Source organism: Nicotiana tomentosiformis, chromosome 3 (genome assembly GCF_000390325.3).
Source record: "Nicotiana tomentosiformis chromosome 3, ASM39032v3, whole genome shotgun sequence".
Lineage (NCBI taxonomy): Eukaryota > Viridiplantae > Streptophyta > Magnoliopsida > Solanales > Solanaceae > Nicotiana > Nicotiana tomentosiformis.
Window position 1 is genome coordinate 3,434,177 of NC_090814.1, and position 25,869 is coordinate 3,460,045.

At 36.3% G+C, this 25,869-nt stretch overlaps 1 non-coding gene across 1 annotated transcript; it reads left to right on the forward strand.

Annotated features, from left to right (window-relative positions):
* Nucleotides 1–13,565: 13,565 nt before the first annotated feature.
* On the forward strand, nt 13,566–13,672 carry LOC117276069 (U6 spliceosomal RNA). The gene has a single exon (XR_004506294.1). It is a non-coding gene; the product is annotated as a U6 spliceosomal RNA (small nuclear RNA).
* The last annotated feature ends 12,197 nt before the right edge of the window (nt 13,673–25,869 follow it).

Below are 25,869 nucleotides of genomic sequence, written 5' to 3' on the forward strand. Positions count from 1 at the left end.
GAACATTGTTTTCATCACGAGAATGGGTTGAGTTATTTGCCAATGTTGACCTGTCATTCATAACTTTGTTTGATCTCTTTGAACCTAGCTCGTGGGATCTCCAGTCTGCTAGGTAGAGTTACCGTCATGATGACTTGTCCTAGACCTTAACCCCATTCCCTTTGATGATCTTTCAACTGCCTCTCTAGATAGGCCTTTTGTAAGTGGATCCTACACGTTATCTCTTGACTTTATGTAGTCAATTGTGATAATACCACTAGAGAGTAGTTGTCTAACGGTATTGTGTCTCCGTCGTATATGACAAAATTTTTTGTTATACATAACGCTCCCTGCCCTGCCTATTGCCGCTTGACTATCAAAATATATACAAATAGGTGCCAAAGGTTTGGGCCAAAATGGAATATCTTCCAAGAAATTCCGGAGCCATTCAGCTTCTTCACCGACCTTATCTAGAGCTATGAATTCAGATTCCATTGTAGAACGGGCGATGCACGTTTGTTTGGATGATTTCCAAGACACTGCTCCACCCCCAATTGTGAAAACATATCCACTCGTGGATTTAACTTCAGATGATCCAGTGATCCAATTTGCATCACTATATCCCTCGATCACGGAGGGATATTTGTTATAATGCAAAGCATAATTTTGGGCATGTTTGAGATACCCCAAAACTCGTTTCATTGCCATCTAATGTATGTGATTGGGATTACTTGTAAACCGACTCAGTTTACTAATAGCACATGCTATATCTGGTCGTGTACAATTCATGATATACATCAAACTTCCCAATACTCTTGCATAATCCAGTTGTGAGTCACTTTCACCTTCATTCTTTTGAAGTGCATAACTCACGTCAATTGGAGTCTTGGCAATTTTGAAATCCAAATACTTGAACTTGTCAAGTACCTTTTCAATGTAGTGAGACTGTGATAATGCTAGACCTTGTGGAGTCTTGTGAATTCTGATTCCTAAGATCACATCAGCAACTCCTAAGTCTTTCATATCGAATTTGCTAGCCAACATGCGCTTAGTAGCATTTATATCTGCCATGTTTTTGCTCATTATCAACATGTCATCAACATATAAACAAACAATGACTTCATGACCTGGAGTGTTTTTAATGTAAACACATTTGTCGCACTCGTTGATTTTAAACCCACTTGCCAACATTGTTTGGTCAAATTTGGCATGCCATTGTTTGGGTGCTTGTTTAAGTCCATAAAGTGACTTAACAAGTTTGCACACTTTCTTTTCTTTACCAGTTACCACAAAACCCTCAGGTTGTTCCATGTAAATCTCTTCCTCTAATTCTCCATTTAAGAAAGCTGTTTTAACATCCATTTGATGGATTTCAAGATCATACACGGCCGCTAGTGCCACTAATACCCTAATAGATGTTATCCTCGTTACTGGAGAGTAAGTGTCAAAGTAATCAAGGCCTTCCTTTTGTCTATAACCTTTGACAACAAGTCTTGCCTTATATTTGTCAACAGTGCCATCAGCTTTCACTTTTCATTTAAAGATCCCCATTTCAAACCTAAAGGCTTATTTCTCGGAGGAAGATCTATCAATTCCCATGTATGGTTATCCAAAATTGATTGAATCTCACTATTGACTGACTCTTTCCAAAACGCTGAATCAGAAGATGACATAGCTGCTTTAAAAGTTTGAGACTCATTTTCAAGCAAGAATGTCACAAAATCTGGTCCAAAGGAAGTAGATGTTCTTTGACGTTTGCTACGCCTTGGATCTTCTATACTTGGAGTATTTTTCTTTGGTTCTTCCCGAGGTCGTTTAGGTCTTTCACTTAACGACTCACATTCAGTTTTATACGGATAAATGCTTTCAAAGAATTCAGCATTATTTGATTCCATTACCGTATTAACGTGAATTTCGGGATTATCGGATTTATGAACTAAAAACCGACATGCTTTACTGTTTGTAGCATATCCAATGAAAACGCAATCAATAGTTTTTGGTCCGATTTTAACCCTTTTAGGTAAAGGAACTTATACCTTTGCTAGACACCCCCACACTTTAAAATATTTCAAGTTGGGTTTTCTTCCTTTCCATTTTTCATATGGAATAGATTGCGTTTTGCTGTGGGGTACTCTGTTGAGTATTCGGTTAGCTGTAAGGATAGCTTCGCCCCACAAACTCTGCGGTAATCCGGAACTTATTAATAAAGAATTCATCATTTCCTTTAATGTCCAATTTTTCCTTTCCGCAATTCCATTGGATTGAGGTGTGTAAGGTGCAGTAGTTTGATGGATAATTCCATATTCCAAACATATTTCTGCAAATGGAAATTCATATTCTCCATCCCTATCACTTCTAATCATTTTGATCTTTTTATTCAATTGATTCTCCACTTCATTCTTGTATTGCTTAAATGCTTCAATTATTTCATCCTTACTATTAAGCAAATAAACATAACAATATCGAGTGCAGTCGTCAATAAAAGTAATAAAATACTTTTTCCCACATCGAGATGGTGTCGACTTCATATCACAAATGTCAGTATGAATTAAGTCTAAAGGATTTGAATTCCTTTCAATAGACTTATAAGGATGTTTTACAAACTTAGACTCAACACATATTTGACATTTTGATTTATTACACTCGAATTTAGGCAACACTTCTAAATTAATTAACTTCCGCAAGGTTTTATAATTGACATGTCCTAAATGAATATGCCATAAATTATTTGACTCCAATAAATAAGAAGAAGCTGCAATTTTATTCATACTGTCAACAACCATTACATTTAGTTTGAAGAGGCCCTCTGTGAGGTAGCCCTTTCCAACATACATTTCATTCTTGCTTACAACAACTTTATCAGAAACAAATACACATTTGAATCCATTCTTAACAAGCAAAGAAGTAGAAACTAAATTCTTCCTAATAGTAGGAACATGAAGAACGTTATTGAGCGTTAACACCTTGCCGGAAGTCATCTTCAGGAATATCTTCCCATAACCTTCAATCTTGGTTGTTGCAGTATTTCCCATGGAAAGCTCTTCTTCGGGACCAGCAGTAGAGTAACTCGCAAATGCTTCCTTAACAGCACAAACATGTCGAGTGGCTCCAGAGTCAATCCACCACTCCTTCGGATTTCCAACTAGGTTGCATTCCGAAAGCATTGCACACAGATCATCAATGTCATCATTTTTCTCCACTATGTTGGCCTGTCCCTTCTTCTTATACTTTTTCGGGAGACGACAATCAGGGGCTTTGTGACCGGTTTTTCCACAATTGTAGCAGCTGCCCTTGAATTTCTTTTTGTTCTGCTCCTTAGTCTGTCCAGAAGTCCTCTTTCTCTTCTTACTTTTTGGAGCAGTCTCCTCAACGATATTAGCTCCTATGATCGTTGAATTTCCATGAGACTTCTTCTCGGCTGTTTTGTTGTCTTCCTCAATCTTGAGACGAATCACAAGATCTTCCAACTTCATTTCTTTACGCTTGTGCTTAAGATAGTTCTTGAAATCTCTCCACGAAGGAGGCAATTTTTCAATCATTGCAGCCACTTGAAATGCTTCATTCACGACCATACCTTTAGCAATAAGGTCATAAAAAATAAGTTGAAGCTCCTGAACTTGGGTTCCAACAGTTTTACTGTCTATCATTTTATAGTCTAGAAATTTGGCAACCACGAACTTCTTCAAGCATGCATCTTCAGTCTTGTACTTTTTCTCAAGTGCGTCCCATAATTCTTTCGAAGTATTCATCGCACGGTACACATTGTACAAGTCATCCTCTAAAGTGCTTAAGATATAGCCTTTGCAAAAAAAATCTACCTGCTTCCACGCCTCAACAATCATGAATTTCTCGTTGTCCGCAGCAGGCACTGGAGGTTCTTCACTAGTGAATTTCTGCATACCAAATGTGGTAGGCCAGAAGAACACCCTTTGGTGCCATCCTTTAAAGTTGGCTCCGAAAAATTTCTCCGGTTTCTCTGCCGGTGGAACAGCAGTCCGGCTTGATGAGGCTATCGTCGTTGCCGCAATAGTCGTAAAAGAATTTCCGTTATCAATTGCCATTTCTCACTGTAAACAACAAAAGAGTTCAATTAATGGCAAAATCAGAACAGTAAACAATATTGTTATTAACAAAAAAACAGTATGTCAAATAAATAAAACCGAAGTTTTTATATACTGTTTCATAAAAAAACGATAAAGTTTTTATGTTCTTCAAATCATTTTATGAATTTGAATACTTTGATGAAGTTTTTTATATCTTCAAATCAGAATAGTAAAATTCAGAAGGAGTAGAAAACCACACAGATTTTAATCTCTACAAACAAAATACAGAATATAAAAAAAATGATTTCCTTAAGAATGTTATACTTCTGTATTGTTGTAATAAACAATTAAACTTTCTGGAAAAACAAAACAGAAAGTTAGTAATACTTGATTAACGAAATAAATTTTGGAAAAACAGTATAGGAATAAATCGAGCCCACTGAATTCACAGTGTGTCCTTAAGAAAATTATTCCCCTCAAGTACCCGAGATGCTGGCATACATCCTCCTAGGATAGAACGATTTAACTCACCGGAGTATTGGTACCAAAACGCCGGTGAACAGCGAGCCACTCGAAGGCTGTAAAACACACTGAAATTTATTGTGCAGAAGAAGAAGAAGAAGCTCAGAAAATTTCGTAAGGAAAGATTCTGGGATTCAAACTCTATTAATAGAGTTGTTGGCATTGTTTCTGAAAAGGTTTGCAACCTTTCAGAAATAACCATGGCTGTTGGAAAAATGGTTATTTGAAATATTGCGGGAAAAATATATTTAAAATAATCCGGGAAAGAAAACGGGCCTGAGCGAACCGGGTCGCGGGTCATTTTGTCCAAAAAGATTAATCAATCAATCTGAAGCCGAAGCCGAGCCGAGCGACGACGGCGCGAGGCTTGCCCTTTTCTTAACTCTTTAAGAGCTAGAAGAAGAGCAATTATATATATACCCATCAAAAGCCTTTTCTTCCTCCGATATGGGACAATGTCCCTTTGCCAAGGAAAACTCAAATATTTCATTTTTCCTACATTTCTCATTCACCCTCTTTAAGCTACACAAGCTTAAAATTCCAACACTTCCCACCTTGCTCTTAGGGTGACTCGAACTCACAACCTCTTGGTTGGAAGTGGAGGGTGCTCACCACTCCAATAAAGATGTGTGATAAGCAAATCGATAACATACAAAAAGTAGAGGTATTAATTCATATGAATGATCTCTGTAAATATACAGATATCTGGTTTAAGTCTAGTTGATTTTAATAACGGGACTAGGATTTTAATTTTATGAGTTCGAAATTTTAAAATGACTTTAAATGCTAATAAGGTTCTAAATTTAATATGTATACATAATTAATAAATTTTATAAAATAATATATTATTTAAGCAAAAATTATTACATGTGCTTATACCTTCGCCCTTGGTTGATTACCTGTCCATTTGATAAATTGCAAAAATATGCTTGGGACAGCCTCTAATTATGTTTTACAAACCTACTGTCGTATCTTTGTATTCAATAATTATAACAACCTTTCCTGTATCATGCTTGGAAGTTGTAACTAAGATAGAGAAACGCATGGGCCGGTTAGTAAGATTTATAGTATGTTTGGTCTAAGTTTTTTTCCGGTCAACTTTTTTTTTTTTTGACTAAAAATATTTTTTCTCCCAAAGTTAAATGTTTGACCAAATTTTTAGAGGGGAAAAATATTTTTGAGTAGAAGCAAAAATAATTTTTTAGAAATAGAAAAAAGTAATTTCTTCCCAAAAGTATTTTTTGAAAAATATTTTTGTGAAAAGTACGCTTAAAAACACTTTTTAAAAACTTGGTCAAACACTAATTGCAACTCATAAATACTTTTCAAATTAATTAGCTAAACACACCAAAAATACTTTTGAAAACATATTTTTCTCAAAATAAGCTAATTTTAGAAACTTGGCCAAACAAGCTATTAATATTCAATCTATCAATAATTCATATTTCTCTTCCATTATTACATTTGCTTTTGTTAGCTCTTCGGTTTTGACAGCAAAACCTCAAGAAATTATGTCGACACCACAGGTTGCACCGACACATTTGAAAATGGGGCATCTGAAAGAATAGGGGAAAAAGTTGTAAAAACAAAAGAAAAGAATATGTAAAAGAAAATTTTTATTTTGTATCTCACATTCCACGTCATACTTATGTGAGACACTTAATTACTTGGCAAATGGATTCATGGGTCTCATTTATTTACTTTGAATATAAAACAAAAAAAGGCAATTTAATAATCATTTAATATGCCTAACTAAAGATAAAAGTAAGTAATAACACAATAATCAAAATGGCAAGAAAATATATGCATTTAAAAAGCTAATAACTTTTACTTCTGTTCGGCAGCGCACATGAATTTTCCTTTACTTGTGTTGAGGAAGAGCAAAATAACCTTTTGCTCAAAGAATTGATATGGAGGATTTACATGCTGCTGACGATGTGAACTTTACGCAATTAAGTAAGACTTTCGTATCTCGAAATTCTCTTCGATTACGTAATTTTTTTAGTCTTCCCATTATTTTAGAGAATGATAAAACTAATCTTATATATTTATTGTTATTTATATGTAAATATTTCACTTTATTGCTGTTCTACATTGGTTCGTAATGTGATTAACATCGACAACGACTTTGCTTTTAAGATTGGGAGGAAATTTTGTTCTCAAAATGAATCATATGAAGCTTGCAATTCTTATGCTGTGGCAAAAGGTTTTGGTGTTCGAAAAGGTGCAAAAACTTATAACAGAAACAAAGAATTAACTAGATGTTTATTTCTTTGTTCTTGCGAAGGGCAATCCCCGTCGTGTTCCGATTATCAAAAAAAGAAATGGCAAAGGTTAAAATATAGATGTGGTTGCATGGTATACGCACTAAAAAAGTTGTTCATACCTTCAAAATGAAGCAGGTGGTATTGAATTTAATAACCCAATATTTTTTTTATACTTATTAATTGTGAGATTAGTGAATTAATTTATTTTTGGCTATTAGAAAAGTACTAAGCTACTTAATATAACATATAAGATAGTGTATTAAATAAGTGATTAGTGAGCCTAATTAACTATTACACATATTATATTGAATAGAAAAATATTTAGAATATTAAATAGGGATTTTTACATTCCTATACACTATTTAAAATTTTATTACAAAAAATATCCATGTTTAGTTAATTACCCGACGTAAACAAGTTTTGCTTACAAAATATATACATTCCATCTTAAAAGGCTCTCAATCCATTATTAGTGCATTCAATCAAGGGATTTAGTTATACCTTTTTCCTTTTTTCTCTTCTCTTTCCCCTTTTCTCTCCAGATCTTCCACCCTTGTAGCAATTTAGTGATCAAGTCAGTGGACAACTCTTTCATCTGGTTGATCACGTAACCATGTCTTAATAGTGCTTACAATTTTGTGTTATTTCTTCTAATCCTTTTTCTTCTTCTTTTTTTTTAACCCTTCAGTTTTACGTTGGAATTTAGTAAGAATTCCTCTATAATTAATAGGAAGATTAGATTAATATTTGGGGATAACTTTTTACAAGTTCTTTTTATCAGGATTCAGGATAAAATCAAAATTTTAATTTAAATACTTAAAAGGGAATCGGACTCTATTCCATGTCTATCAAGTCTATTTAATTATTATCCAATTAAGAACTTGTTGAAGTTGCTATTCAAAATACAAAATCAGAAGGGCACTCATTTCCAAAGAATTATATCCTATGATTTTCACTTTCTTGAGGTAGGAGTAATAATTAATAGGACAGCCCTAGTTGGATAGAATATATGTGGAGGGCATTATTCTACAAAATCATACTCAACAATGGTTATACTTTTTCCTACAAAATAAGATGGAATCCTTCTCGCATGTAATGCTGAAGATAGGCAAGTTTACCTTTTATGAGAAGTCGATCTGAATTAAGTTGCAAGGTACTTCATGAAATTAAGTAATGTTTTAAACAGTTTTAACACGTTTAGGCAAAGAGCTTAAAAGCACAATGTAAAAGCACAACTTATCTATAACTTTCATACATTATTTCTATATAGTTAAATACAACTACAATATCATACAACTAAAATATAATTTTTATACAAATTTTATACAATGTCTTTTGTATATTTTGTATCTAATTTATACATAGTAAAAATAAATTTCATACAACTAATTATATATTATACAACTTATCTCAACTTTCATACGTTATTTCTACCCAGTTATATACAATTACAATATCATACAATTTAAATATAATTTTTATACAATATTGTTCAACTTTCATACAATATTTAAATAAAAAAATATATATAAATAACAGAATACAATTTTTTTACAATTTTACTACAACTTTACTACAATTTCGTAAGTATAATGTATGCCATGTCTTCTTCTTCTTCTTCTTCTTCTTCTTCGAGTTTTAATCTGAAATTCAGCCAAAATCAAGTCTAATCTTCACCAAAACACCCTCAAAAATGAGATATAAACTCCAAACAATATTCTCAATTGTTTGCAACAACACCCAATCCGAACAAATAATGATTTTTAAAAATCCAAATTCGAATGCAAAGCTTCAAAGCTTTTTAATAGCTACCAATGGTGGAATTGCTGCTCTCTTACTGGAATTAGGGCAGGTCTTCGAAAGTATTTTCTTCTTCATTGAAAGTTAAGCAAGCAACAGACGTTAATGGAGGTGTGTGGTAGAGTATTTAGAGCTTGAATCTATAAAAATGGAGAGGGATTTTTGAAGAAGAGTGAAAAAATATAGACTGATTTTTGAAGAATAGTGGAAATAGGCGTTAATAGAGGGATACTGAAGTTTGTGGAGAGAGAAACGTGGGTGAGTGCAAGATTCGTGAGAGGGGGGTTTGTGGAGAGAGAAACGTGGGGGAGTGGAAGATACGTTAGAGTGATTTTAGGACACTAATTATTATCATTAAATGCCTAAAAATATACATAATTGGTAATTAGGTATATAATATGTAATTATATTAAAACTTGAATAGGGAGGGTAATAAAGATTAAAATAGTGTATAGAAATGTAAAAATTCCTATTAAATAATGGTAAAGAAAAAGGCTAGACCCACACATGGCCAGCCAGGGGCGGCCCAAGGATCAAGCCACTAAAGCAATGGCTTTAGGCCTCCCCAAATTTTGAGGGCCACAAATTTATCTTTTTGTTTTCTACTCGTATTTGTATTGAGACCCTGACTAATCTAGATTCCTACCGCATAAGGCCTAGTAAAAGAGAGAACACATTTTAACAGGATTTTCTTTAACTACAAGACTCGAACCTGATATATCTAATTAAGGTAAGTTGGATCATATACACCTCACAACAATCTTTAGAGGAAGGGTATAAATATATTGGGTATGTTAAAATAAAAAAAATATTTTATAAAAAGTAAAGATAATTTTTAATTTAGTAGTGATTTAACCGTTTGAGCGAAAATTAGAGAAAGAGAATCACTCCCCCTAAACCCTTGTCGTGAATATAAAACTTTTCATTATTTAAATTTTATGACTGACATTATTAGTGAGGTACCTATATTATTATTCTCCTTTTACATTTCTCACTAAAAAACGTGTAATAAATTTTTTGTAATGACCCAACCGATTATTTTAACTATTAGAACCCCGTTCCCTAAAATAAAACTCCTCGTATGTGCTTTTAATAATTTATGACTTGCAAGAATAGTTGGTTCGGGATTTGGAGGTGTTTGAGTTGAAATCGGAACACTTAGTTCCTTAAGTTGGCTTTAAAAGGCCAAGTTTGACTTCGGTCAACATTTTGAGAAAACGACTCCGGAAATAGGATTTGACGGTTCCAATAGGTTCGTATGATGATTTCGGACCTGGGCGTATGTTCGAATCGGGTTTTGGATAACCTAGGAGCGTTTTGGCTCTTAATAGTAAAAATCAACTATTTGAAGGTTCAAAGTTCTTTAAATTTGGTTTGGAGTAGGTTTTTGAGTAAATGAAGTTCGTTTGGAATTCCGAGTTTGGGAATAGTTCCTTATAGTGATTTAAGACTTGCACGCAAAATTTGGTGTCATTCCGAGTAGTCTAAGTATGATTCGGCGCATTCGGAGAATTTGGAAAACTTGAAGTTCAAAGTTTGATCCAATTTGGTTTTGGGGTGTGATTCTTGGATTTGTTATTGTTTTACGCGTTTTGAGAGTTCGAGTAGGTCCATGTTATGATTACAGACTTGTTGGTGCCTTTGGACGGTGTCCCGAGGGGTTCGGGTGTGTTTCAGACCGCCCGGAGCTAAAACTAGAAACCAAATTTTTCCAGTTCTGGTTTCCTTCTTCGCGTTCGCGAGAGGGAAATCGCGTTCACGAAGAAGGATTTGGGGCAGTGGCATATTGTCCTTTGCATTCGCGAACCCCACCTCGCGTTCGCGTAGGGGAAATGGGGCCAGGGAGGGCCAGTGAGCTTTACTCTTCGCGTTCGCGAAAGAGATGTCGTGTTCGCGATGCTCAGTCAGCGTAGGCCTTCGCGTTCGCGAGACCCATGTCACGTTCGCGAAGGGTAAATTTTAGGCTATGGAATTTTGCCTTCGAGAACGCGAATCCTTGATCGCGTTCGCGAAGAAGGGGTCATCAGTGCTGGGCAAAATGTCTTTAAAATGGGGTTTCACCATTTTTAACCTCATTTCTTCCATTGTTGGGCGATTTTAGAGCTTTTTGAGAGGGGAGTTCGACTAGCAACTTTAAGGCAAGTTAATTCTTTACACTTTGAATTAAATACATAGATTATGGGTAGATTATAATTAGTAAATCTTAGAAATCAAAGGTTTAGATGAAAAACCTAGATTTTTATAAAAATGGGATTTTAACCACAAAAATAGTTATAGAATTGGGTAGAAATTATATATTTGAGTTCTTGAGATTATGGGTAACGTTTTCATCCGAAAATTTCTAGAATCCGGGCATGTGGGCCCGGGTGAATTTTAGGAATTTTATCGTTTTGGTTAGGGTAATTTATTTAATTGCCTAAATTTGAATTTTTGAACATATATTAATTATTTTGTATAAAATTTGGATAGCTTTGGATTTTCGGCACCGAATTGTGAATTTAACGCGACGTGGTAATCGGAAAAGTGGACTTTGAGACGAGGTAAGTCTCTTGTCTAATCTTGTGAGGGGGAAATTACCACATAGGTAATTAAATTAATAATTATTACTAATTGTGGGGGGCTACGTACACACGAGGTGACGAGAGTCAGTGCGTAGCTACTATTAATGCTAAACTCCGGGTAGTTTAGGACTCAAAAGCATGAATTACTTGTGCAAGTTGTATTCTTTACTTAATTAAAATTATTTGATATATATATATATATATATATATATATATATATATATATATATATATATATATATATATTATGAATTGTTAGGTAAAAATATTAAAGGATGAAAATCTCATATGCTTAATTTTCTGTTTAAATTAATTAATTGTTAAAAGAAATTGTTCATTCCTCCCGAATTTATCTTATTATAAATATACTCTCCTTCCGGAGGTACATAAGAAAATGTCCTCCTTTCTTGTGGAGCGGGCCGAACGCCTCGACAGGATAGATGCATCGATGGATCGCGCCGCATGTCCCTCGGCAGTGTACACAACACTCTGGATCGGATCGTACGACCTAGGCAGAAAACGTGCCTAATAATAATAATAATTACACGATACCTTGATATTTTAATTGCAGTTTGTGAATTTAATTAATAGATTGGAAATTATTGCGTTTGAAGGATTTTTGTTATTTCTGCTAATTGAATAAAGTTATTGTTAACTCTGTGAATCATGCTGATTTAAATAATTCTATTTCATTCCATTTATTATTGTTGATCCTTAGTGAGTGTCAAAGTCGACCATCTCGTCTCTACCACTTCGAGATTAGGCTTGATACTTATTGGGTACACGTTGTTTACGTACTCACACTATACTTGCTGCACTTTTTGTACAGGACCTGAGGCAAGTATTAGTGGAGGACCTATCATCTTACACCCATGTTATCCAGAGGCGTAGTGGTGAGCTGCCTTTCTGAGCCGTTCTGCAACTACCAGTGTCTCTTCCTGTATTTATATTCTGTCTATTTTATTTCAGACAGTATTTGAAGTTTTGTATAATCTACTAGATGCTCATACACTTGTGACACCAGGTCTTAGTACACACATTGGTACAATTTGGAATTGTATTATTTTTCTTGAATTTAAGTTAATCGGTATCTTTTCTAATTTCTTGAATATTGCTAGTAAAATAATAAAATTACTTAGAAACTTATTCTGAAAATAATTGATATATGTTTAATTTATTTGTTGGCTTGCCTAGCTGTAGTGTTGGGCGCCATCACGACCTATAGGTGAAATTGGGTCGTGACACTTTTAGAATCCGTTTTTTGGTATCTTCAATAGTCCAAGTTTTATTTTTTATCTTTCTCATCATAAAATGTGTACTACATTCTTATATTCTCTTTCTTGGTTTCTGCTAAAAAGCTTAAGTTTTATAGATAAGTTATATTGTTCTTTGTAGAAAGAAAAGAGTTATATTTTTTCTATAAAAAACAAGAGTTGAAGAGTACCGTTGAATAAAACTATATTGCGCATTCTTTTTTTCCTTTTTTTCCCCTCAGGTTTCAAGCGTTTCAACAAGTATATTAGTATATCAAAAATTATTTCGATATCAAGTTATAAACTTCTTGAATATGGTTCTATTATCTAAGATCAACAATATCTTAGGAGAGATTAAATTATTTATAAAAGAAACTATTAACAACTTTACATCTTAAAAAGCTAGAAAAATAGACTTCAATTGAAAATATAGATGATTTTTTTCCCTTCTGAAAGACCCCAGATTAAAAATTGGCTTCAGGCCACCAATCTTCTTGAGCCGCCCCTGTGGCCCACGTCCAAAAACCTAAGGTGTAGGGAAAAAGGAGTAAATTAGGTCTTATAAATTAAGAGAGGAAAAAAAAAAGAGATCAAATGGCTAAACTAACAGAAAGAGTTCTGAAAATTCTTACGGCGGCTATCACGATTTGGGGAAAAGAAAGAATAAGGTATGCATATTTTCATATAAACATATTGTACTACTGTGTTCCAATTGATATATTGTTTTTTTCATTTACATCATGATAATAATTATAGCAATGGTTATGGGAAGACATAATGAATTGACAATGATTAATTAATAAGTGGAGTTAGGCTAAAAGTTTGGATTTCAAGAATAAGTAAACTGATATGGAAAACAAAGATTTTTGTATGCTAGAATTCGTTTCCGCCTCTTGAATTAGGAGATAATGCCTAATATTTGGAGTAATGATGATAATGATTAGGCATAGAGTAATTAAATGGCAATGATTAGATTGAGCAAGTTAGAGAAGGTTTGGTGCAAGTCACGGTGGAATAATGAAGCCACTGCTTCGGCTTTTATCGCTGTTTATTTTGACACTTAATTTTGTACATTTTTATTAATTGGATCGAGGGTTGACTTTGATTTTGATTTTAATTTGGAGATTATTGTTAAACAAAGTTTATTTTTTCGGAGACATCCAATAAAATTGGAACGATATAAAAAAAATTAGCAAAGTCCTTGCGGAAGAATGACATGCACAAATCGATAAATGGTCAAAAAGTATTTTCAAAAAATTTATTCAACGAAGTTCTGTTTTCATATCCAAAAAAAATAAATATAAGTTAGCATATTTTTTCAATTTCTGTCTCGACTTGGCGTTCATATTTTTCCAACTCAAATATATGTTTTAGCTTAGGAAGTAAAAGCATGATTAGCTTTTTAAATGCATATATTTTCTTACCATTTTGATTATTGTGTTATTACTTACTTTTGTCTTTAGTTATGCATATTAAATGACTTTTAAATTGCCTTTTTAGTTTTATCTTCAAAGTAAATAAATGAGACCCATGAATCCACTTGTCAAGTAATTAAGGGCCTCACATAAGTATAATGTGGAATGTACGATACAAAATAAAATTTCTCCCCTCTAAGCACCAAGAGAGTATCTGTTGTTCAATGCCCGCCTCTTTTGGATAAAATATTGGGAAGGATTAAATCTTGGACTACTAGATTTTTATCCTATGCTGGCAGATCCCAATTGATAAAGTCATTGTTGTTCTCCATATAAGTCTTCTAGGCGCAGAACTTCATCTTACCTAAGAAAGTTGTTAAATTCATTGAAGCTACTTGTAGGAATTTCCTTCGGTCTTGTGGTACTGAGTTGTCAAAAAAGCTTTGTTAGCTTGGGATAGGATCCACTATCCAAGGTCCGTAGGTGGTTTAAATATTCTAGACATTGCAGTTTGGAATAAAGCTGCAATTAGTAAATTGTTGTGGAATATATGTAGGAAAAAAGATAAACTTTGGGTGAAGTGAATTCATTTTTACTATGGTTTTGGTGAAGTGGATTCATTTTTACTATGGGAGGAACATGAATATGTTTGAAGATGTCCCAAAGCAAGCATCTTGGATTGTTCAGAAGATTTTGAAAGCCACAAAGTACTTTAATGAAGCAAGCTATATATTGAATGAGGTACAGAATATGGAGAAGTTCTCTACAAAGCAATTTTACTTGAAATTAAGGAGTACATTCCAGAAAGTAGCATGGAGGAAACTTGTGTGTAACAACCAAGGTCTACCCAAATAGATTTTCATATTGGGATTGTGTAACGACCCGACCTATCCTTTTGTGTAATTGCACCCCGTTACCCCCCATTTTATGCTTCACACATGTGTGTTTATGATTTTATGACTTGCGGGATTGGTTAGTTTTGTTCCGGAAAGTTTTCAGGTTGATTTGGACCCTTTGATTCTTGATTTAGAAGTTAAAAATAAGGATTATTAACCAAACTTTTACTTTTGTGAAAACGACTCAGGAACTGTATTTTGATGGCTCTGGTAGCTTCGTATTCTTATTTCGGACTTAGGTGTATGCGCAGAATTGATTTTAGAAGTTCGTAGGTTGATTTATATTGATTACATGGACTCGGTTTTCAGAGTTATTCTTGAGGGAGCTTGTTCCCCAGACCCTTAAGAATGCATAGCGCGCGGAGTTTGAGCGGCTGCGCCAGGGTACTATGACAGTGTCGGAGTATATTGTCTGATTCAGTGACTTGTCGAGACATGCACCTGCCTTAGTTTTTACAGTCAGAGAGCGAGTCTGTCGATTCATCGAGGGGATCAACTATGGTATAAGGTTCAGCATGGCTCGAGAGTTGGAGACAGATACCCCATATCAACAAGTGGTAGAGATCACACGAAGGTTGGAGGGTATGCGGGGCCATGAGAAAGAGGACAGGAAGGCCAAGAGGCCTCGAGGTATATGAGGATTTAGTGGTGGTCACGCTACAGCTACAGTCCGTCATGGTAGAGGGTATGTGAGTTGTCCAGTTCATTCATCACTTCCAGCTTTTAGTGGTGCTCCGGTTATTCCGAGATCTCAGGTTGCCCACTTTGCTCAGCCACTTTCTAGTGCACCTCCTGCACGGTGTGCCTTCAGCGGCCAGTCTAGCCGATCAGGCCCGAGCTACTCCCAGCAGCCACGCCCATCGAGAGCTTGCTTTGAGTGTGGTGATATCCGTCACATGGTTAGAGACTGCCCCACACTCAGGAGGGGTGCACCTCCATAGACTACTTAGGCTCCACAGATTCAGTCAGGTCCGCAGACTTCTCAGTCCATGATTGCCGCCCCAGTTGCCGCTCTACCTGCACAGCCAGCTAGGGGTGGGGGACGTGCGGGTAGAGGTCGCCCTAGAGGGGGAGGCCATGCCATATTCTATATTTTTTCGGGTAGGATGGAGGCAGTTGCTTCAGACTCAGTCATTACAGGTATGGTTCCAGTTTGCTATAGAGATGCATCAGTCTTATTTGATCCGGGATCCACTTATTCATATATATCATCATACTTTGCTCCGTATTTGGATATATCACGTGATTCTTTGAGTTCTCCTGTTTATGTGTCCACGCCTGTGGGAGATTCTATTATTATTGATCGTGTATATCGGCCGTGTTTAGTTGTTATTGGTGGTTTTGAGACTAGAGTTGATCGATTGTTACTTAGTATGATAGACTTTGATGTTATCTTGGGCATGGACTGGTTGTCGCCCTATCATGCTATCCTAGATTGTCACACCAAGGCTATGACATTGGCTATGCCAAGGTTGCCACAGTTAGAGTGGAGGGGTGCGTTGGATTATGTTCCTAGCAGGGTCATGTCATTTCTAAAGGCTCAGCGGATGGTTGAGAAGGGGTGTGATTCTTATCTAGCCTTTGTGAGAGATGTTAGTGCTGATGCTCCTAAGCATAAGAAAATCATCCTTACCTTTCACTGGGAGTACTATACCACCACCGACACAAGAAGGTCAACTAGGTTATGTACTTAGCGGCAAGTATCATATACCCTACTTGCTCAGGTCGTCTCATTATAGTGTCGTACGTATCGACTCATCCATGCTAATAATAGCACAAAATAGTACCCTCTCAAGGGAGAGCACTTTGTCGTAGTCTATACCACAAAGTGGCCATCTACGCCTACACCGGCACGTGTAGTTTCATGATGACGAACATAATACATCCGAAGTTAATCTCGGTGAACACAAGTAACTCCCAAAATATTTGATACTTCAAAAATAGATTCATAGCATAGTAGCCTCAAATGATCTATTTTTTTATCAAATCATTGCATTAATAGAAAATCTAAACTATTGGAATAAAATTTAAATAAACAATAAAACCTTTAGCAATTTAACATCAACCTTTAAAATATACCACAAGTGCTATTCTATTTATCAATTTTCAACAAAAATACTTTCCATGAAAACTTATATTTAGCACTCAAATATGTATACTCTTATCAATACGTAAGTTTTGATAAAAACTTATAACATTTACCTTAAGTGTCATTTTGCCAACAAGATTTAAAATAAAATTTAATAAAATGACATGACACTACATATGCAACATAATTTTTTAGTACATGGAGACATATGTACTTGTTGTCCCCACGAGCACGAAAGCACATTTACAAATAACTTACGCATTAACTAGAAACATGCTTTTAGAGAAGATCCCTCAAGAAGAGTAAGTTTTAATCAACTTACCTCACTTTCACTTTATTAACATTCACAAGCTTTCAATCATCTTCCATCGTTCCAATGTTGATTAAAATGCTCAAACATCACCAACAAGTCGATATCTACAATTAGATATCCTAATTACATTAAAGTATGACCTAAAATATTGACCAATATTCATTTATGGCTCATAAGTTGACCACAAGCCTCCAACAACTCAAATCGCCGAATAGATTCACATGCTAGCCCATTCAACTTCAATCTTATATTTTAATACCCATTCGAAGTCATTAATGATACTACATTAATTGTCCAATGCCACCAAGTTACTATTCATCGTCTTCCATAATCAACACTTGCAAAATATACAATCCGGGTGATTACTTAGTTGATCACTTCCAACTTTTGCTAACAAATAAGTCCATAGGTTTATTGTATTCATCAATTTCATCGCCAAGATTACTATTCATCTTCTCTCTCATTTTCTCAAAAAGTAATATTCATGCCATGGACCAGAGTTTTATAATCCAACCTTTCAACCATTAAAACTTGTAACAAATGCTTCAAATACTTCTAACTGATCATAATAAACGAGTTTGAAGCATTAGAATTACCTCTAGTAGATCAATCTTAAAAATCACAACTTTGGTGATTTTTGTGTTTAGAGGATTTGATGATGAAACCAAAACTTCTTGTAGGAATGTCCAAATGACGAACGGTTTAAAGCGTTAGAAACTAGACTCGAAGATATTTCATTATCAAAATGGAATTCAGAACCGCTATAGAAGCGAACAATTTGATCGCGAACTATAGTCTTTATTTATTCGACTGACTGATTCGAATCGATTGGGCTTCGTTCCGGGTAGTGTTTAGTCATAAGCCTGTCTCTTTTGGTCTTCACTTGTCTACTTTCATTCCACTCATTTCCAACTCATTTCTCCAGTTCAACAATTTCAAAACCGTGCCCCTTCTCCAGGGCGGCAGATGGGTCTAGAAAACCGAACAGTCTCACGATTTCAATCTGGTTAGAAAAACTTCTCCTGAGCAATTCATGTATCACTTGAGTAGTAGTATGAAACCTTAAGAAAAGGCGATCTTCTAGTTGAAAAAGGAGGATCCGTTGAAGAGTTTATGTTGTCTCGGTAGGGAATAGTCCAATCTTTTCCAGCATCGGTGCAATATGAAAGAGTCCTTTAGAATTTCTTAGAATACGAATGAGATCAAAACGGCTCTGCCGAGGCTCGAGTAGAAGAAGTGGTACTTGAATAGAGGGCCATCTCAGACCAGTGAAGATCTGAATTGAGCTGCTTAAGATTCTAATTCAAGTAAGGAAGATTGTCATTAGTCTAGGTATTCTAAATATAAAATACCATTAGCGCCCAAGCTAACCATCTCGATTGATCGATCGGAATGAAACCGATTAATATGAAACTGCTAAAGATGGAAAAAAACGAAAGGAACAAAGTTGTAAGAAAGTCCCATGACATCCAAGTTTTCTTTTCGAAATGAAAGATTGAGCAGCTGCTGAAGATGGAGCTGCATAGGGTAGTTCCAGTTAAGAGAGAGAAATCTCCCTTTCTCTCACTCAACAGATCTATGTCTCATTCATCTTGATTGAGGAGTTTCTTACTGACAGCTAAACCTGAAAAGAGAGGTTCTGTCTTTCTTCATTCAAGTAAGAAAGGACGCTCGCAGACCTGTATGGAAGGAAGAGAATTATTAGAACTCTCGTCTGCCTCTCTTTTTACCATTTGTAGCTGAACTTTCTTACTTATGCGATGAGGAGCTTACTTAGTATTGAAATCGAGTTGGCAGAAAGTACCGAGGGTATGAAATCCTTATTGACCCTTCTCTCCTCTTGCGCGACGAACCAACTTCAGGCCTTGATTCGTCCTCCGCAAGGAAGGAATGAGTCGGTTCCCCTTTTCGTTATTCGGTAGCATAAAGAAAATAGATTCAAATTGACAAACCACCAAAAGAGTGAGAAAAATATTGATAGGTTGTCCACCACATAACTCATTATATATATATATATATATATATATATATATATATATATATATATATATATATATACTCGTCCAAAATTAGGTCTTGCGCGTACTCATTTGGAACTTTAATCTATCATGAAATTTCCAACTTGACTTGTCCCAAGGGCTCTCCTTAGGCCCTATATTACTTCACATACACCTCGTACACTTGATATTATATCCAATTAATATCCATCATATTAATAGTCCTCATCTGCACATAAAATAATATAATTAGCACACATCAACTTTCTTAATAGCACTTAGGTACTTTAAAATTTTTTCGGGGTGCTACAGATTTGTGGTCAGGTTATCATTAGCTAAAGATTCGGGATTCGGATATTTCAATGATTGCCTTTGGGACTCGGTATGGTCACTACGAGTTCTTTTTGATGTCATTTGGGCTGACCAACGACCCAACAATATTTATGCACCTAATGAATAGTGTATTCCAACCATATCTTGATTCATTCATTATTGTGTTTATTGATGACATTTTGGTGTACTCCCGTAATCGGAAAGATCATGAGCAACATTTGAGGATCGTGCTCCAGACCTTAAGAGAGAAGCAGTTGTATGCAAAATTCTCAAAGTGTGAATTCTGGCTTGATTCGGTGGCATTTTTGGGTCATGTGGTGTCGAGTGAGGGGATCAAGGTAGGTCCGAAGAAGATTGAAGCAGTGCAAAGTTGGTCCAGACTGTCTTCAGCTACTGATATTCGGAGTTTCCTTAGTTTGGCCAGGTATTATCATTGTTTCGTGGAGAGTTTCTTATCTATTGTTGCACCTATGACCAGATTGACCCAGAAGGGTGCTTCTTTCAGATGGTCCGAGGAGTGTGAGGCAAGCTTTCAAAAGCTCAAGACTGCTTTGACTATAGCCCTAGTGTTGGTGTTGCCTACGGTCCTGGGGTCTTACACTATGTACTAATGCGTCGCGTGTTGGACTTGGAGCGATGTTGATGCAAGACGGTTGGTTGATTGCCTACGCGTATCTACAGCTAAATACACATGAGAAGAACTATCTGGTCCACGACTTGGAGTTGGCAGCCATTGTTCACGCATTGAAAATCTGACGGCATTTTTTGTACGGTGTCCCTTGTAAGGTCTTTACCGACCACCAGAGTCTACAACATCTGTTGAAATAGAAAGATCTTAACTTGTGGTAGCGGAGGTGGTTAGAGTTGCTTAATGACTATGGTATCATCATTCTATATTATCCCGGGAAGACCAATATGGTAGCCGATGCCTTGAGTCAAAAGGCGGAGAGTTTAGGTAGTTAGCATATCTACCGGCAGCAGAGAGGCCATTAGCATCGGATGTTCAGGCCTTAGCCAACCAGTTTGTTAGATTGGATGTTTCAGAGCCTAGTCGAGTTCTTGCTTGTGTGGTTTCTCAGTCTTATCTATATGATCGTATCAGAGAGCGTCAGTATAACGACCCCCATTTGCTTGTCCTCAAGGACACAGTTCAACACGGTGATGCCAAGGATGTTTCTATTAGGGATGACGGTGTGTTATGAATGCAGGGCCGATTATGTGTGCCCAATGTGGATGGGTTACGTGAGTTGATTCTTCAGGAGGCCCACAGTTCGCGGTACTCCATTCATCCGGGTGCCACTAACATGTCTCAGGACTTGAGGCAACACTATTGGTGGGGAAGGATGAAGAAAGACATAGTGGAGTATATAGCTCGGTGCCTAAATTGTCAACAGGTGAAGTATGAGCATCAGCGACCAGGTGGTTTGCTTCAGCGACTTGAGATTCCTGAGTGGAAATGGGAGCGTATCACCCGGGACTTCGTTGTTGGGCTCCCACAGACTCAAAAGAAATTTGATGTTGTATAGGTTATTGTGAATAGGTTGACCAAGTCAGCTCATTTCATCCCAGTGGTGACTACCTGTTCTTCAGAGCAGTTGGCTCAGGTTTATATCCGCAAGATAGTCCGACTTCATGGAGTACTAGTATCCATCATCTTTGAACGGGGTACGCAGTTCACATCGCATTTCTGGAGAGCTGTACAGTGTGAGATAGGCACACGGGTTGAGTTGAGTACATCATTTCACCCTCAGACGGACGGATAATCCGAGCGCACTATTCAGATATTGGATGATATGCTTCGTGCATGCGTTATGGATTTCAGGGATTCTTGGGATCAGTTCTTACCGCTTGCAAAGTTTGCCTACAACAATAGCTACCAATCAAGTATTCAGATGGCTCCTTATGAGGCCCTATATGGGAGACGGTGTCGTTCCCCAGTTAGGTGGTTTGAGCAGGGAGAGTCTAAGTTATTAGGCACAAATTTTGTTAAAGAAGCTTTGAATAAGGTCAAGTTGATCCAGGATCAGCTTCGTACTGCCCAATCTAGACAGAAGAGTTACGCGGATCGGAAGGTTCGTGATGTTTCATTCATGGTTGGAGAGCAAGTCTTACTCCGGGTTTCACCCATGAATGGTGTGATGAGGATTGGGAAGAAGAAAAAGTTGAGCCCTAGGTATATCAGACCTTTTGAGATCCTTGAAAAGATTAAGGAGGTATCCTACAAGCTTGCATTGCAACCTAGTTTATCTGTGGTTCATCCGGTGTTCCACGTTTTTATGCTCCGAAAGTATTACGGTGATCCGTCTCATATTTTAGACTTCAGCACGGTCTAACTGGATGAGGATTTGACTTATATTGAGGAGCCGGTGGCTATTTTGGATAGACAAGTTCGGAAGTTGAGATCAAAGAACATTGCTTCAGTAAAGATTCAATGGAGGGGTCATCCGGTCAACGAGGCGACCTGGGATACCGAGCACGACATGAGGAATTGTTATCCTCATCTTTTCACCACGTTAGGTATGTCCTTATGCATGTTCGAGGACAAATATTTGTTTTAAGAGGGAAATAATATAATGACCCGACCGGTCATTTTAGGTAATTGCTCCCCGTAACCCCCCATTTTTATGCTTCACACATGTATGTTTATGATTTTATGACTTGGGGGTTGGTTAGTTCTGTTTCAGGAAGCTTTCGAGTTGATTTGAACCCTTTGATTCTTGACTTAGAAGTTAAAAATTAGGAATGTTGACCAAACTTTGATTTTTTGTGAAAATGACCTTAGAACTATTGTTTGATGGCTCTGGTAGCTTCGTATTGTGATTTCAGACTTGGGCGTATGCCCAGAATTGATTTTGGAAGTCCGTAGGTTGATTTATGTTGATTTGCCGAAATTTGGCAATTTGAAATTGAAAAGTTAGACCGTAGGTTGACTTTTAGTTATCGAACTCGGAATTTGATTTTTGGGACTTGGAATAGGTCCGTTATGGTATTTAGAACTTGTCTGCAAAATTTGGTGTCGTTTGGAGTAGATTTGATAGGATTCAGACGTTTAGTTGTGCTTTTAGAAGTTCTTGAACTTTACATTGAAATTCATGCGTTTTACTGTCCGATTCGTAGTTTTAGATGTTATTTTTATGTTTTGATTGCGTGAACGAGTTCGTATGATATTTTTTGACTTATGTAGATATTTGGGTTGGAGCCCCTAGGGCTCAGATGAGTTTCAGACATATTCCGGAAGGGTTTTGAACTGAAATTTGATTGATGGTGTTGCTAGTGCTCAGGTATCGCAATTGCGAGCACCAGCATCATAATTGCGAAGGTGACAATGGGGGCTCAGATGTTGCAATTTTGACTTCCCCTTCGCATTTGCGAAGTCTGACAAACATTTCCTTAGCTCGCATTTGCGAACATTTGTTCTCTTTTGTGATGTTCCCAACTTCGCAATTGCGAAGCCTTTTATCGCAAATGCGATGATGTTTGAGGCTGTCAGGGTTCGCAAATGCGATCCCTGGTCCGCAATTATGAGGGTTTGTAAATGCGAACCCTATGTCGCAAATGCGACATCTACATCTGGTACAAAGGGCTGGGAGACGGGATTTTTGAAAGCATTCTCTCATTTTTTAACCCTAGTCTCGGTAGGAGGCGATTTGGAGAGAAAATATTTACCTACAAACTTTGGTTAAGTGATTATAATCCATTTCTAATCATATTCTATCAATATATCTTAGATATTAACATTAAAATCATATGAATCAAAGTGAAAATTTGTGAAATCTTGTCAAGTTTTTTGAAAAATAAAAAATTGAGTTTTGAAAGTCGATTTGGACTTAGATTTTGAAACTAATAACATATATGAACTCGTGGGGTCATGGATAATCGGAATCTACCATTGAACCTGGATTTTGACTAGGTGGGCCCCGGGTTGACCTTTATTAACTTTTTGGGAAAAAGTATAAATATCTAAGCTTTATCTATTGTAATTAATTTTCCTAGCATTGGTTGATTATATTAAGTCAATTTTGGTTAGATTTGAGCGGTGTGGAGGCGAATTTTAAGGGAAAAGCTATTTTCGAGTGTTTAATTGGCCTAGTTGAGGTAAGTATCTTGCCTAACTTTGTATGGAGGAACTACCCCTTAGGATTGGTATTGATTTATTCATATGTGCTATGTGAAAGTTGTATACGCAAGGTGACAAGTGGATACACGGGTTGTATGTGGTATTTGACCGGTTTAGGCTATTTAGACTATTTTTATGCCTTAATTAAAATATCATATCATGTTCTAAATTCTCATAGTTAATCTATTCTTGTTTGTGTTAGTCTATCCTCACATGCCCTAATTGATTTGTTTAACATTTGTTCTACATCTTACTTGATAAATTGCTCTCATGCTTTAGTTGAACTTTTTGCCCCTTTATTTGATATGTGTCATCTCTTCCATTGTTGATTATCATTACTTGAAGTCATTGTATGTGTTATCTCTTTTATTGTTAATTATTATTATTTGAAGTCATTGTTACTAGTTATCTCTTTCGTTGCTATTATTCTCATTTGAAGCCATGGTATTCCTTCCATTGTGAGTTAATGGTATTTGGTTCGTAGTTACACATTATCTTTCTTATTGTTGAGTTATTGATGTTGAAGTTGTGGAAGTCGTATCATTTTGAAGCAAAGTTGATAATTGTTAAGATATCTTTCTTGTTGAGAATTATTCATTCATTGTTATTGTTGATATTCTTTTACATGTTGTGATGGAGTCGTGGGCTATTGTTGTGAAAACATTGATATTGTTGATTGTTGGCAAGTTATGATATATGGTCACTTGTGGTACGAGTTGTTATTATGATATGATATTGACGCGCATGCGGCGGTATAAGGCTTGGGGTTAATATGCATGCGGCGGTATAAGGTGGAACTTATGTGTGTGTTGCTTGTAGGGGAACTACGTGAATCTACACAGCATCATAAGGTGGGCTAAAGTGCGTGTAGCTATTTCGAAAAATCTGTTTTCAAAACCTATTTCAAATGTAAGGCTCACGCGGCGGTATAAGGAAGGATTGAGATTGTGAATTGTGAATACGAGGCGGTATTTCGGTTGTGATTCTTGATATATATACACGGGGCGGTACCTCAGTGGTAATTCTTATCATACACGAGGTGGTACCTCGTTGTGATTCTTGTGGTTTTATTCTTCCTTGTTTTTATCAGTTATTGTCTGTATATGATCATTGTGGTTCTCCTTAACTGATTTCTTTATGTTATTTCCGTACTTATAATTCTGATATTAGTTCATGTTGTTAACTGTTTCACATCAGTTATTTCTCCGCTTCCATTATTTATCCGTATTACATTTTCATACTATTTATTTATATCCTAGTAGGTGTTTTGACCTGGCCTCATCGCTACTCTACCGAGGTTAGGCTTGATACTTATTTAGTACCGTTGTAGTGTACTCATACTATCTCCTGCATATTTTTATGCAGATCCAGGTACGCTGCTCGTGCCGGTCGTTAGTGATCATCTGTTAGCTTCTTTACTAAGACTTCAAGGTATGCCTGCTCGGCGTCCGCATGCCTCGGAGTCACCTTCCTTTATTCTTATTTCCTGTTGTATTTTCTTTCAGACAGTTATACAGTAGATATTCTAGTTTTACTTTGTAGAGTTTATGACTCAGTTCCACCGGTTTTGGGAAAGTATTTTGTTGAGATTCAATTTCAGGAGTTTATATCAGTTATTCAGCCTTATTTTAGTATTTGTTAATTATTTCTGTCAAGTTGTTATTAATTATTAGGTTTACCTAGTCATAGAGACTAGATTCCATCACGATATCCTACGGAGGAAAATTGAGGTCGTGACAGATTAGCTGCACTTTGGAGATTGTATGCAAGAGACAGATTATTCAAGTGGGGTGTGACTCAAGATCAATTTTGTCCCTTATGTGAGCAAGACCATGAAAGTTTGGCCCATTTATTCTTTACCTGTGAGACCATTGCACAACTCTGGATGAAGCTACTCTACTGGATAGGTGTCACTGAAAACCCAATGGCTTGGGAAGATGAACTAAAGTGGGCTACGCAATATGCTAGTGGAAGAAGTCCAAGAGCTGAGGTATACAGAATGCTACTAGCGGCTGATATTTACCGTGTGTGGATAGAAAGGAATTATAGAGTGTTTTAGGGCAAGCAGCAGAGTATTGAGGTAGTAGCTAGACAAATAGTTCAGGAAATCCATTTTAGAGGTTCAATGAAGGTGAAGATTGCAAAGTGGCTAGAGAGCTTAAACTACTACCCAGCCTATTTACTTTTGTTATTGAGATGATCTTTTTGCTATTTTAGTTTCTAAGCTTAGACTGAAGGTTGGGACTTGATGTCCAACTTTTAGTGTTTGTGTATTGTACATAAC